We start from the raw sequence: 13,672 nt of genomic DNA on the forward strand, positions 1-13,672 counted from the left end.
ATTATAGTTGGATGAAGAACATCCCGTAAATTATGCATACAAAGGAATAAATTAACTGGGAAATACACAAATACTGTATACACCAGGAATATCAGCTTGTTATATGACCAAAAATAAATGCTGGATGGTCAGAATTCACTGTAAATTGCAATGGAACCTTTGAACACACATTTCACATTTCCAAGAAATAGTTTAAACATATGGGAAATGGGTGGACATGAGGGGAGTCAATCTGTCAGAATTACTTCCCTTTGTTTACAAGCTCTCAGACTGAAATGTTTTGTTTTTGTGTTGCTTTTCTTGGTGGGCTGGATCTGGAGGCAGCAGAGAATAATTTTTCTAATGTTAATGTGATTCTGTAACAGAGAAATATAATTTTGTGGAGAAACTGTTTGACATCACATTCATAGATATCTGTATGTATGTTTGTGTGAATGAATATGCCAATAGTTGTATACTCTCATGTATGTTTTGTATATGTGCCAATTTTGCCATATTTAACGATATGTTATCTTTAAAATATGCAAACATTATTTCTTTTACTATTTTCCATTTTCTCTCTCTTTCTTAACTTTTTTCCTTTCATTTTAACGTGACAAAATTTTCTATAAATATTTTCGTTTTTGTCTAATGTCTGAAATAGTGTAAGAACATTTATGCATTACTCAACATGTATGATCTGCCTTTATGTCAATACAACCTTAAAAATAATCATTAATAATATTTAAAACAAACTTAAAATTGTGATTTTTAAAGTGTCACCAGTGCAATGAAATTATTTATTTTTCTAAACAAAATTGAGACAAATCTGAAACATAGTTATACCATGCTGTGAAATTTTGGCAGCATGAAATATAATCTGTTGTACATTACCATCAAGTTTGTTTTAATTTGGCCATGAACTGTTTGCTTGTGTGAATTATTAGGTTTTGTTTACCAACAAAAAATTCTTTGTATTAACTGAACAAAATGATCTTTTGTATGTTACACAAAGAAAAATGTGTAAATATAGAGGCAAAGAATATTAAAAAACACACTGATCAAAACTGATATGGAAGTTACTGTTTGACAAATTTCTGTTTTGTTCATAAATTTTTAGAGACACAATGCTTGTAAACACTGTTCATACATCTGTAAAAACACAATGCTTGTGAACACTTCAAATACCCATTGACATGATGCATGTGAACACAGTTAATATTTATGTAAAAACACAATGCTTGTGAACACTTCAAATACCTATTGACATGATGCATGTGAACACTTAATATTTATATAGAAACACAATGCTTGTGAACACTTCAAATATCCATTGACATGATGCATGTGAACACTGTTAAAATATATGTAGAAACACAATGCTTGTGAACACTTCAAACACCCATTGACATGATGCATGTGAACACTTAATATATATGTAGAAACACAATGCTTGTGAACACTTCAAATACCCATTGACATAATGCATGTGAACACTTAATATTTATGTAGAAACACAATGCTTGTGAACACTAAGTCTTTATTACATGTCCATTTAATGCTAATGGCTGAACAGGTATTTGATACAGGTATTCAAATCTGTATTTCTGTACCACAAGCAAATATTGAAACTACTTAAGTGTTTCACACTGTAATGCTAAATGTATTTAGATAATGTAAATAAGGAGGTATGTAATAAATACAGAACTGCATTAATGTATTGTTCTGATTGCTGGAAGGAATATCTTGGTCTGATGGCCCTGATGTATGCTTCCCTATGCCGCATCAAACCTATTCTGCTGACTTGGAACAAACACAAGTAGTCTGATGTATGCATCCCTATGCCACATCAAACCTATTCTGCTGACTCGGAACAAACACAAGTAGTTTTGTGCTTGTATCAAATATCCCTTGTATCCTGTTAGAATGTTGAGCCTGAATGTTTCATTCACCTGTATATTCATAGCCATCAGCTTCCGCATTCTTCCTGGCTGAATATTTAACCAGGCGCCTGGAGTGTAGCAAGAAACACCAAGACTTTAATTGAATTTGCTCATTTGATAAGGGATTAAACTGAAGAAAAAATATATGACAGATTAATGTCAACTTATATTTTGATTTATTTGGCAGGATTGGCAAACACCATGTGAGGAAATTTCTGCAGTGTTTTATCTATATGATTTGAGACAAAGTTGAAAATTGAAAAAAGTAACAACATGGAAATTTAGAAAGTAAGTTTGTACCCATCTGAGTCATAATTATTAAACTTAGACATGTGGCATTGCCCAAAATTGCCAATTCAAATTTAATAGCACACACATTTCCCAATACATATACTAACTACTATCTGTGTGCTTGTCCTTATAAAAGGAAGCAAAATCCAAAATCTTTCTTTTATTGAATACTTTCAACACACAGTCAATATTTAACTCCCATAACAAAATACATTGAGAAAACAATTCTCTCCAGCAAACTTACTGAACATATTTTCATTTTACATAATATTCCCAGTTTTAATCTGAACAGAAAAATTTCATAAATTTGATCACAAATAATTTTAAGACTTTTTCCAGTTATTTCAAGAATTTATTCACAGAAATAGAAATAAACTGCAAACTTAATATAAGAATAAACATGATGCAGCATAAATTTACTTTCCTAAACAAATGTCTGAATCATGACTGTACAATGAAAAAGTGCACAATCTTTCTCATTACCATATACCAGTGCCTTTCATCAAGTATCAAACTTAACAAATGTTTCAAATCTGGCAGATCAACAGTTAAACAAATTTTTCATGAACTATATTTCTGTATTCCACAAAAAATTGTTCCTCTTCTAGTGCCAATGTCTTATTGCTTCTTTTCCTGAAGAAATGTAACCAGATTCCAATTTCTGGTAAACTCTGCATACCTAATGGAGCTGTAACATACCTGTGGAAAAAAGGAGACAAATAACTACAACCTGTTTAATTAATAAACAATATACAGGAAATAACAAAGGAAACAATAAACACTGTGGACAATAAATTAAGATAATAGACCATGACAGTTATGAAGGAGAATAGCAGGATTTCTACCCCAACCCCATCATAACTATCAAGGTTGGCATCTTACATTGTTGGACTGTGAATCTGATTGTTATAATGTTAGTCTTTGAACCCTCCCTCCTCTCAATCTTTACATCCATTTACCTATAGCTTTTAATTCATATGCAACGAGCCGCAGTGAATGTACTGTATAACATAGCCCCAATGTTCTTCTTGGCAGGTTTTGAGTTTTCCAGCCTTTTTTCAAATCTAATCAAAGAAAGAATTATTCATCTTCAGAAAAAACTATAAAGATATTCATGTGATTCTGTTTAATCAATTTATTACATTTTCTAAATAAAATATAAACCCACCGTTTTTATTTTGCAGTGTGTATGCCATTCCAATTAAGTGTTTACAGTAGTTACTTTGCACATGACTATGTACAGAAGTATGAAATAGTTCTCTGCATAGTGTATGCAGAAAAACATGCAACTGGGCCTGATCACATGGTTATGTTCTGACCAATGGAAATCTTCCCTACATTTATCAACTGACACAACTGCAATTATTAATAAATCTCCAATACTGTATCTAATGAGTAACAATAAGAAAATAAACGTGACTCATCTGAACCCTCAGTTGGTGTCAAAGATAATTAATGTACATGTCAGCACTTTTAAAAAAATACACTTCACACACAATCTGAAAATATGTTGAAAATTCAGTTTAAAGATATTGTTTAAAGCACTGGCCAAGCTGTTATAGATTTAAATGAAATTGATTTAATTTATAAATGTATACTTCTTGTCTGGCAAATTATGCTGATTCTTTATTTTAATATAATTCCAATTGTTTTGATCTAAATTTTTTTCACAATTACAAATTCTGGGGGACTAATTTTGCTCCCATTTTAGGTGGAAGGGGTAGATACGTGTACTGTCAGAGTCAATTCTGGCTCTTAATCCAATCCAGATTAAACTTACTAAGATAAAACAAGTCCCTCTCTCTCTTCCTTAAATATGTATTTCATATTTATCCAGGACTGGTTCTAATAAAGGAAAGCGACCATTAAATGACCAATGGTTTATATTTGTAATTTATAGATATGCTGGCTAGAATGTTCCACTTATGCATATGCACATATATATATATATATATATATATATATATATATATATATATATATATATATATATATATATATATAATATGTATAATAGTCAGTGATAAAAGCTGTAAAACTTTTTTTTTTTTTTCTAACATTATTTAAATTTCCATTAGGCTAGGTTCAATAAGGTTCAGTTTTATCTATATGATACCTATTTTCATTTTCATTTAAAAAATTCATTCCTGTTTATGTTTAGCACTGCCATGCTTTCAATATCTTGCCAGAATCACATTAAAAAAAGTCAATTTTTGCATTTCTTATCATTTTCCTCAATTACTTTACTGAGTCACTGAGGATATATGTTCTGATACATTTATTGTCAAGATGATGCATTAAGAGGCACTTGTTTCTTATTTTACATCAGAATGAATGGAATGAACAAAAATACACACAGATAAACACAAAATGTATTTATTCCAGTGTGCACTGTTCTCCATCCCCATGATTTTATCATCATTATTACTGTGGCATAAGCAAGTGAGCATTATCTCATTAAATTTACTGTATAAAAATGTCCACGTAGTTCATCACTGACTTCAGTCTGACTTCAGTTGCATGTATTTCATTGTGCAGTTATATAGTGATTTTGAGTGTTCCAACTACTTACTCTAAATGAGGGTTTTTGTACACTCAGGGTCAACTAATGGGCGATGCCCTGTGTGAAGAAAATAAAAACAATATCAGTACACTGGCCTACAGCAAAATAATAGAGAACTAAATAAATCAGCAAACAAATACAAATTTCACCGTTTGATTACATATAGTATTCAGAAAAGTAATGCCAATGTACAGATGGGTACAGTAGTAAGTGATTAAACAACTCCAAATATTATAAAAGTTTCTTGTTTTATTTCCTCAGAAAAAAGTTATTCTTTCTTTTAATATAATAACCTGATGGAATATCACTGTATTGATTACTTTATAAGTCAGAAATCCCATATGCCACTCTACAATTTATTTATGTCTATGTTTCTTTCTGGATCTATACTTTGCATTAAAAGTAAAGTAAAAACAAGGAGCCAGTCTACCCCTCATGGTCAATGTAGCAACCATAAGAGTCACCATTCATTTGTCATAAAAATTGCACACATCAGCCATATCTGATCATGCTTTCTTTGCTATCATTGAGAAATCAGTACAAACTGAAAAACGTTGATATCCAGGTTCAAATACAGTTCTTAGACTTAATTTAGTGAAAGCGCCAGGATTAAATTTCTGTACATGAACTGCACATATCTGGTTGATGTTCTGTACATGCCAGGTGCAGTTAATGCATGAATAGGAACACTGGATGTTGCAATGAATACTGATTGACAAGCAGTGAAATGAATGTGAATAATCACCATTCAAAAGGTATGACCTGTACTCAAATTCTTGAAAATGACACCGACAGCTGAAATAGTCCATACTGCTTGACTTCATAATACTTGTTATTATACATATTGGGTATCCAGTAACAATAACTTATAATAAAATGAAAATTCCATACATTTTCATTCACTTACTTTGATGCAGAGTACAGTAATATGGGGACTGTATCCACTGAAAAAGAAATGTCACTCATTCTAATGAATAATCCAGTTAGTGGTTTTTGTATACAACTTTGAGAAAATGATCATAAGCTGTTTTTGTTTTTCTACACATACTGTTACAAATAAGATGCATTTTTGTCAGTCTTGAACAGCTTTGATAGTACTTCCTGAGAAAGGTAAAAACGTATATGTACTGACCATAAGCAGCATTCTATGAAGATAATCAGTAACTGTACATGTATTTGAGATAATAATAATGACACAGTTCTAAGATGAAGATAATCAGTAACTGTACATGTATTTGAGATAATAATAATACACAGTTCTAAGATGAAGATAATCAGTAACTGTACATGTATTTGAGATAATAACAATGACACAGTTCTAAGATGAAGATAATCAGTAACTGTACATGTATTTGAGATAATAATAATTACACAGTTCTAAGATGAAGATAATCAGTAACTGTACATGTATTTGAGATAATAACAATGACACAGTTCTAAGATGAAGATAATCAGTAACTGTACATGTATTTGAGATAATAATAATGACACAGTTCCAAATATTATGATCACCAAAATTAACAGTCTTGAATATTTTCATATTCTCTGCTCATGTCTTTCTATACATGCTGTACATTTGTCTGTCTGTCTGTCTGTCTATCTATCTAATGTCAATTTAGTTTTAAAGACCTTAGTCATTAATTGCTTAATTGGTCTTGAATTTAAATATCTAAAGACTTTCTAGGTATCTTTGCAATGGGTTCAAGGCAAAATGTAAAATTGTAAGAGTGTGATCCAATATTTCCCTTCATATTTCTTTCATGATAGAATGTACAGTATTTGGAAAGCCATCACCCAAAACAAACTGAATATATGTGATAAATGTGATGTTACATTACATTAACCGACACTTAACCACCTGGAGAAAATAAAATGGCCTGGACTGTGAGGTGTAACATATTTACCATTGTGTAAGTAATACATAAACTAATATGTAAACTGGTAAAGAACAAGAAGCTTCATAAATAAGTTGTTGTTGTTGTGCGGTTTAACGCCATTTTTCAGCACACGATAGGCTACATATGGTGGCCAGTATTAATGGTGGAGGAAGAACCCAGGAAAACCACGGAAAGAACCACTGACCAACGAGAAGCTACTGGCAAGCTTTCTCACATACCCACATTTGCCGAATCTGAGACTAGAACCCATGCAGACAGAGGTGAGATGGCAGTGATCCGTAACGGAAAGCGCTTTAGACCACTTGGCCATTCGGGGCCCCTCCATAAATAAGTAATCATTTACCATGAATACATACATTAAAATAAGCAACAAACTTGTGCAATGCATTCAATCCTACCCGAATGGACCTGCACTTTAAGTCAAAATATATAAATAATTTATATGACCACTTGCAATCTATGTATACAGTTAGTGTGGGGCCCCAGAAGGTTGAGTGGTCTAAGGTGCTTTAAAGATCACTGAATCTCACCTATGTCTGCATGGGTTTGATTTTTGCACTGACCAGCAAGGGTATGTAAGAAAGTCTGTCAGTATCTTCCCATGGGTGAGTGATTCTTCCCAGGGTTTTCCAAGGTTCTTCTTCCAACAAATATAATGGCATCTATGTACAGCCTATAATGAGCTGAAAAATGGTGTTAAACCCATAAAAACAATAAAAACCAAATACAGTTAACGACCCTGATTATACCAGGTTAAACAGTGACTTAGAGTGGCCTGTAAATCGTACCTGTATCTCAGCCCTTCCCTGGAACGAACCCCAGTTCTTAATCTGGAAACTATTACAATATAATTATCATATATGCATGTAGAACTAATCTAATCTAATTATCATATATGCATGTAGAACTAATCTAATATAATTATCATATATGCATGTAGAACTAATCTAATTATCATATATGCATGTAGAACTAATCTACCGGTAATCTAATTATCATACATGCATGTAGAATTAATCTAATCTAATTATCATATATGCATGTAGAACTAATCTATCATATATGCATGTAGAACTAATCTAATCTAATTATCATATATGCATGTAGAACTAATCTGATCTAATTATCATATATGCATGTAGAACTAATCTAACCTAATTATCATATATGCATGTAGAACTAATCTAATCTAATTATCATATATGCATGTAGAACTAATCTATCATATATGCATGTAGAACTAATCTAATCTAATTATCATATATGCATGTAGAACTAATCTGATCTAATTATCATATATGCATGTAGAACTAATCTAACCTAATTATCATATATGCATGTAGAACTAATCTAATCTAATTATCATATATGCATGTAGAACTAATCTAATCTAATTATCATATATGCATGTAGAACTAATCTAATCTAATTATCATATATGCATGTTGTTGTTGTTGTTGTTTTGGGGCTTAACGCCATTTTTCAGCACATGATAGGCTATACATGGCGGCCAGTATTAATGGTGGAGGATGAACCCGGGAAAACCCCGGAAAGAACCACCGACCCACGAGAAGCTACTGGCAAGCTTTCTCACATACCCACATTGGCTGAATCCTAGACTCGAACCGCCGCAGACAGAGGTGAGATGGCAGTGATCCGTAACGGAGAGCGCTTTAGACCACTCGGCCACTCGGGGCCCCATATATGCATGTAGAACTAATCTAATCTAATTATCATATATGCAAGTAGAACTAATCTAATCTAATTATCATATATGCATGTAGAACTAATCTAATCTAATTATCATATATGCATGTAGAACAAATCTAATCTAATTATCATATATGCATGTAGAACTAATCTAATCTAATTATCATATATGCATGTAGAACTAATCTAATCTAATTATCATATATGTATGTAGAACTAATCTAATCTAATTATCATATATGCATGTAGAACTAATCTAATCTAATTATCATATATGCATGTAGAACTAATCTAATCTAATTATCATATATGCATGTAGAACTAGTCTAATCTAATTATCATATATGCATGTAGAACTAATCAAATCTAATTATCATATGCACATGCAGAACTAATCTAATTACCATATATGCATGCAGAACTAATCTAATCTAATTATCATATGCACATGTAGAACTAATCTAATTATCATATATGCATGTAGAACTAATCTAATCTAATTATCATATATGCATGTAAAACTAATCTAATCTAATTATCATATATGCATGTAGAACTAATCTAATCTAATTATCATATATGCATGTAGAACTAATCTAATCTAATTATCATATATGCATGTAGAACTAATCTGATCTAATTATCATATATGCATGTAGAACTAATCTAATCTAATTATCATATATGCATGTAGAACTAATCTAATCTAATTATTATATATACATGTAGAAAGCATGAAAAGAAAAATGTTGAGACAGTAATATTACTGTATATTGTGTCCAATGTAACTCTCTGCTGCCTAGCCAAATTAAATTCAGTTGCAAATGAGAAGTCTTATATTAATTTATATGAAAATATTGTTAGGTCTAAATGGTATAGCAGTAACACACAGACATTTCACATTTTTGTTCTAACAGGTTCCATTCCTGGCTCTACAAATAGGGAGAGTACAATGGTGATCCATCCATGATCTGTTAATTTCTGCTGTTACCAAAGTATCCATTGTAGCACATCACATTTACCATATCACTTTATAAGTAGAACGATATTTGAATTGGTCATCCATTTGAATATGTAATTTCATGTGAGCATACTTGAATCAAGGTTAGATTGTTCTGAGATCATCGTGGGTCATTATGATATAAATTACGACTTGACTGGATTAAATTTTGATCAATGTTTGATTGATTCTAAAGACAATAGGACAAAGAAATGCCATTTTAAAAGCCGTCAATGGCAATACCATCTTTTAGTGGAAATCTACTCTATCATGATAATTATTTATTTTCTGAAAGCCACAGTGTATATCTAGTATTATTAACATTATTATTTTGTAAGAAAAAGTTTGGTGTGTCTGTCTTTTATCTCCACTTTACATAAAGCAGTCTAATAGGGTCCAGAAATGTTATACCTTTGCAATGAGATGATGAAGGATAACATATATATACACAACAATTGTTACTTGATTACCTTACTGTTTGTAACCTGGAATGTTTAAGGATGTTTTATGAGGTGTTACAAATAATAAAAGGATCAAAGGTTGTCCATGATGGCGTTCATGTTTTTTGATAAAAATCGGCTGACCTTTTGGTGGATATGAGATAAAATGATGAGACTGACCAATAACTGATTTTGGCAGAAATACCTAAGTAGGTGTTTTGATATTTTGCATTGTTCAAGATGCTTTTATAGGAATATTTAAGGGCACTTTCTCCTAATGCTAAATAAACCCTGTCTAAGAAATATTTAACTCTGGAATATATTTCATGTCCAGCTCATAAACTTTCCCCTCATGATGAACATAGGACATCTGGACTAGAAAACAATATAGAGTTTGTTAAGTGTGAAACTTAATAACCACAATTAATGTCATCAATGCTTACCAATTAGTCAGTGACCTTGTGATGGAAAAAAAGTTACTGGTGTATTAATTTTTTTAATAAAAAATCTTTCTAGTAAAGTAAGACTTATACTCCTCTTTCTTTTCTTTGAATTGTCATACACTGCCTCAAATTAATTAATCTCGATGGCTCTAAGAAACTTTGTATATTGTCTTTTCTGTCTCACCCTCAGAAACATTAACCTACCAGTGACGATCATTCCAACCTTCAGACTCCAAAAGAAACAGAAAGTTTACTAACAATTCCCCAGAAGTTGTAAAGAGTCTTATGCATCCGTTTGCTCCTTAAATAATGAACAATCCCAGCTATGAGATTATACTGCTCAAAGAAATGCTTTTTTTTAGACACAAGATCAGGCATGGCAACTTAAAAAAAACCATCACAAGCCCTAGCTGACATTCCACAAGCTTGGACTCCAACTTCTATATGCACAAAATTTCCCCATTTTTAAATATTATTTGTCACACAATGTTACAATTGCTATAATTCAGATATAAATTCAAGGTTTGAATGTAATCAAATTGTCATTAGTGTTCATCACTACAATCACTAGAAACTGGATGGTCATGGTTTTCAAACTTCTATGCCGGATTCTCTCAGCAAGCATGCTTCACAAAGTAAACCTGTCGACCACGAGTTCTGAAATTTATTTTTTCTGAGCTTTCCCAATAGCTAATTTCTTCCTAAATCAGCTTAAAAAATTAATCATACTTTAACACTTTTCTGACAATGATCATGTTTTGCATTTTAGACATGCAGTAAAATCTGACTTGAAAAAACATTGCTGCTGTTCACAAACTTGTAAAAAAATCTATGAAACATAATGCTTAAACATTCTCATTCAAAGCAATGATTTTAAATAACATTTGCTAGAGACTCCTACACACATCCAGCACATCTTTTAGCCAAATAAGTAATAGGTGAAGTGGAGGTTTATAACTTTCCTCTTTGTCTCTTATTTGCTGCTATTTAAACTGCCCAAATGATAGTTTTACATCAGCTCAATCATGATAGTGATACATGACTGTTGTTCAATCATGACTGTTTACTGTTTATAACTGGAATGGGCATATGCTAAATGTTTTTTTCTTTCAAAGATTACTGAAAATTGTGTTTTCTCAAAATACAACTGTGTCAGAGGGGTGTGGGAGTACAAAATCGTGTTTCTGGCATGGCACACTACCTGGCAAAGTGATCGAATAAGTTGCCTAAAAAAAATTAAACTTTACCTTCTTCTGTTAGGAAAAAGAAAACGACTTCACCCTGCGATTTGTTTTAGAAGTACACTGACTGACTGACTACATTTTGAGATGCCCCCTCGCCTTAGCCAGGTTAGTTCAAGTGTTGTGTTGTAGCGAAATGTATTCATCAAACCATCAAGTAGCTGGTGATGATATCAATTATGCCGACTAACAAACTCTTGCACATTCACAGGCACATGTTTTGATAGCTGATTGACTACTATAGTCTGATAATACAAACCTGTTTGTTTGTACCCCCCTACCGATTTAAATAACGGAAACCTTTAATATGATAAAAAGTGCAAGGAACTTAATCAATTCATTCATTGATTTATAGTTTCTAACCTGACTGTGAGCAGAGTGGCCCTAACACCGTCATCTTATGCACGTTTCATGCTTAACGGAAGTTTTCAGTGCAATAGACGGACATGCTCGGATCCATTTCCAGTTTCAGGACAAGTTCATTTTTAGCAAAGGGGTGTATCATGACTACATATGTACATACATAAGTCATCTGCTTCCGATCTTTACAATGTCGAATCAAGCAAAGGAAAATGACAACTACTCTTTTCATGTGGATTTAACAAGCGGTTTAATTTCTATGTTCATGTATGCTGAGGGAAATAATTCCAAACTCTCAACATTATGTAATTTACGCAATTATTCAGCATTTGCCGAACAGGATGAACTACGTCATTATGTTGTCTGATGGAAATAAACTAGCCTATAGGAATCAGTTCACAATTAATACTTCCAGTTCAGTACCCACGAATGTAGTTCTAGTCTATTTTTAGAACATTTTTTCCTCTCTCATTTTGGTGGTGATAGAAGAGTTTTATTTATGCATTTTTGGTAGGGATTTAAAGGTAACTGTTTATTCTTGATAATATGAGCTCAGGGTGTTGTTGTATGTGTGTATTTTGGCGACAGTGCACAGTGAGTAATAAGGCCCTGGTGATGCTCCAGAAGTGAAATCTGTGTTCTGTTTATATGGTGATGTGTTGACAGTTCAGCATCTAAAAAAAGAGCAGGTCAACCTTTGACGAGAACTTCACCGTGAAGTCATCTTTGAAGGTATTTTAGATTAGCATATGATTGGTATTGATTGTCACACAGTGGAAAGGTCAGTACTGAGACACCAATGTAGATAACATATAGTAAAATTAATTGTGTCCTATGTCCTATAGTGTACGCAATATGGCGCCGTGTTAGTATGGAAAGTCCATTAAGCATGAAATGGTGCAGGGAATGCCAGCATTAGTGCCATTCTGGTCACAGTCAGGTTAGAAATTAGAAATCAATAATTTAATTGACTTAGTTCTGATCACTTTTTATCATATTAAACGTTCTCGTTTTTGAAATCGGTAGTGGGGTACAAACAAACGGGGATGTAGAGTCAGACTGTAACTGGAAAATTGGGCAAACCGACCTTCACCGACACTGATACAACGAAAGCCGTTTGATTGGATCATATTAAAAACAGATTACTTGTAGAACAAATATACTTTGTGAAAAATATTAAAAGCACATATTACCATTGATAAATCAGAAAATCAAATATGTCAACGCCATCATTTCAAAAGTTCCTTAACACATAAACGCCTGGGGGATGTGGCGCTAATTCCTTCTCCCAGAAACATTTAGCATCCCGCTGTGCGGGAATAAACCCATCGCACGTGCCCTTCTGGGTGCACGCGACGTAAATCCAATCAAACAATCAAATCAATTTCAAAAGCGTCGCCACACACAGCCATTGTGGCTAATACTAAAACCTGCACTAAGTCAAAGAGCAGTCGCGTATCTAGGCATTTAGTTTCAGTAGAGAATAATTTATTTTAATTAAGGAGTAAATAATACAAAAAAATCAATCACAAAACAGACCTTCAGTTACTGTATTGCATACGTAATCTTTCATTTATAATTATTACAATGTAATTACAATTGGAATTCGTCTGATTTAAGATGAAGTACCAGGCTACAAACCGGTTCATTATGTTTCTGAGTAGTGTCTCCCTGAACAAGCTTGAAGCCTGGATCGTTTGGCTCTTGTACCTGTTCGCTAAGGCCGTTTTCACATTTCACGTTTGCCCCAGGTCTTTTAGCCCTTAAATCTTAAAATATAAGTCACACTGACATTTATCACTTT

At 32.6% G+C, this 13,672-nt stretch overlaps 1 long non-coding RNA gene across 1 annotated transcript; it reads right to left on the reverse strand.

Annotated features, from left to right (window-relative positions):
* Positions 1-2,070: 2,070 nt before the first annotated feature.
* LOC149784468 (uncharacterized) lies at positions 2,071-13,282 on the reverse strand. The gene is made up of 5 exons (XR_016413874.1): positions 13,062-13,282; positions 7,463-7,511; positions 5,684-5,720; positions 4,786-4,833; positions 2,071-2,912 (listed from the first exon to the last, which is right to left on the reverse strand). It is a non-coding gene; the product is annotated as an uncharacterized LOC149784468 (long non-coding RNA).
* Positions 13,283-13,672: the final 390 nt, after the last annotated feature.

This window comes from Sinohyriopsis cumingii, chromosome 14 (genome assembly GCF_028554795.1).
Source record: "Sinohyriopsis cumingii isolate HCF-2022 chromosome 14, ASM2855479v2, whole genome shotgun sequence".
Lineage (NCBI taxonomy): Eukaryota > Metazoa > Mollusca > Bivalvia > Unionida > Unionidae > Sinohyriopsis > Sinohyriopsis cumingii.